We start from the raw sequence: 2,681 nt of genomic DNA on the forward strand, positions 1-2,681 counted from the left end.
AAGTTTTGGTATAGACACTTTATTTGGAAAAACAAAGAAAACCAAGATATAGGGTTAGCATTTTGAGATTTAGCACCTTCTGGGATAGCATATCATTTTTTTATTCCTTCATTTAACTAAGAAGTATCTATTGAACTCTTTTCAGGCAACAAGTATTCAAATAAGAATGTTATAGCTTGCAAGAAATTCACAAGAGAAAGAAACAATTCCATTAATATAATATATGTGATATGCACTAAAATATGAGAGTGCTCTGGAGAGAGAAACTGATGTTTTGAAGGAACAAACACAATTACACAAAGAGGTTGATATTTTGTCTTATGTCTTAAAGAATAAAAGTACTCTAGGTAGAGCCTGGGATGGAGTGTACATGGGTTGGAAAAAGATGAAAGTTGGTGAGTTTAGTATATCGGCACAGTGTGATAAATCTCAAAGCTTGGGAATAAGGATTCACTTCAATGAAGAGAAGTTTTATCAAGTAAATTAACAAAGGCAAGGTTAATTTGTGCTATTAGGAATTCTTTGTATCAGCTCATTTTTCACGTCTTAATCATAAGAAGAAATGTCAGTAATAGTGACAAATCAATTGGAAAGAGTGCAAAATGCATCAGTGAGAATATGTTCCATTCAGTCTCTTGACCAGCCTGCAAAAGAAATGAGAATAGCTTCATAATAGCATTTTTTCTTGCTTTGTTACTCACTTAGAAATGCCTGTAGTAAGTATTTATAAATTTCATTGTGAAGACAGCTTGTTCATGGCTTGCATGGCACAGAGCCACAGGGGATAGAGATTCTCACACCTGATGCCCCTTTTATGCTCATGAAAATGAGTCTTGGGAGGCTTCTCTATTTTAACAAGGCTCTGCTAGCCTAAGAAGAGTCATTTTAAAATCTAAGGATATAATTTTTCTCCTCAGTAAATATATGATTGCTGCACATTTCTTATTTAAGAGCCAAAGGAGAATGATAGTGTTCTGAGTGCATTATTCCACATGACACAATATCTTTTTATCAAGTTGTTTCCTGGTCTGATTTATGGAGTTAGTTTATAAAGTCAGTGTATGGCTGACACAACCTGAAAGCTCTGCACTCACTATCTTGAGCATAGCATTATCATTATCATCATTATTATTTGTTTTTATATTACTTTTTATTCATTTCTTTTTGACTCAGAACTAATAAATATGTAATATACATATTTACTCTAAGTAAGTATTAACAAACAATAATTCACTAAATAATTACCTCTTTTTTGTAGCAGTATCTAAAAATAAACACAATTTGATAAGTCCCTGATGATGGTGTAGGAAGACTTTAAACTCCCTTTCTCTCTCAAATACACTGAATATACACATACCTATTAAAAAATTTCTCATTAAGAACAACTCAAAGCTGACTAAAGTGCTTCTGCATGATAAATGAGAGAGGAACCACATAGAGAAAAGCAGGAAAGATAGAAATGCAGTAATTGCTGCTACCTTAATCAGATGGAGGTGACCTACAATATGGAGAGATATTATTGAGTACATTCTACCAGCATTCTCATCTGCTTTGGGGCACAAATAAAAAATAGGGATTTGAAAGTCACCTAAACTATATGTGAAAAACATCCATTTAATAACCATGAGGTGTCTGCCAAATGGGAGAACTGTGAAAACTCTTTGGGATCAGAGATGCCAGTGAGCAACATTGTTTTCATCCCTCCTCTACCTAGATTGCTTGGGCAAGAGTTTGGCCCAAGCTCTCTGACTGGCTTGCAAGCTCTTCACAGTTTTTCCTGGGGTCACTGTGATGAGCACCTGCTACAGTTCAGTCAATCAGCCACCCAGAGCACCCCAGGCACTGTATGAGCTGGCTTTGGTTCCAGCTGACCTGGTAAAACCACCCAATACATGCAGTCTACACAGAAGTCAATCATGCACAAGTTCATTTCTTAATTCTGGGAAGAGGTGGCTGTCTTGTCTAATTTATATAAACAAATAGAAGTTTAAAAATTTGAGTAGACAAAGGAATATTTTCCAAATTAAGAAAGGCATAAGAAAAAAAACCCCAACAAAATACCCTAATGAAACTCTAATGAAACAAAAATAAGTAATTTGCTTGATAAAACATTCAAAGTAATGGTCATAAGCATGCTCACCAAACTTCAGACAATAATAGAATGACTCAGTAAGAACACCAATAAAAAATGAGAAAACATAATCACCAATCATAGCTGAATGATACAATTGCTAAAATGAGAAATATACTAGAGCAGTGGTTTTCAACCACCAGAAATTTCATACCAGTCCAGAAAAGAGTTAACTACTCTGATATTGTTAGAAGATAATAGACTCTATAATCAAGGTGGTTAACTCTTTCATGTACTGATACGAAATGTCAATATATATATGAACCTCATGGTAACCACAAACAAAAACTTCCAAAAGATATTTTAAAAATGTAGAGAAAGGAACCTAAACATAAGACTAAAGGAAACCAGCAAATAACATGAGAAAAAGCCAAAAGAAAAGAGCAACTGAGTAGAACTACAAAAAGAGACAAAAAGATTTTTTTTTAACAAAATGGTAATGTGTACATATCTGTCAGTAATTCCTTTAAAAGTAAGTGGGTTAAATGCTCCAATCAAATAGCATAAGATGAATGAATAAATAAAAAGCAAGATCCATCTATATGCTGGC

This window comes from Saccopteryx leptura, chromosome 3 (genome assembly GCF_036850995.1).
Source record: "Saccopteryx leptura isolate mSacLep1 chromosome 3, mSacLep1_pri_phased_curated, whole genome shotgun sequence".
Taxonomy (NCBI): Eukaryota; Metazoa; Chordata; class Mammalia; order Chiroptera; family Emballonuridae; genus Saccopteryx; species Saccopteryx leptura.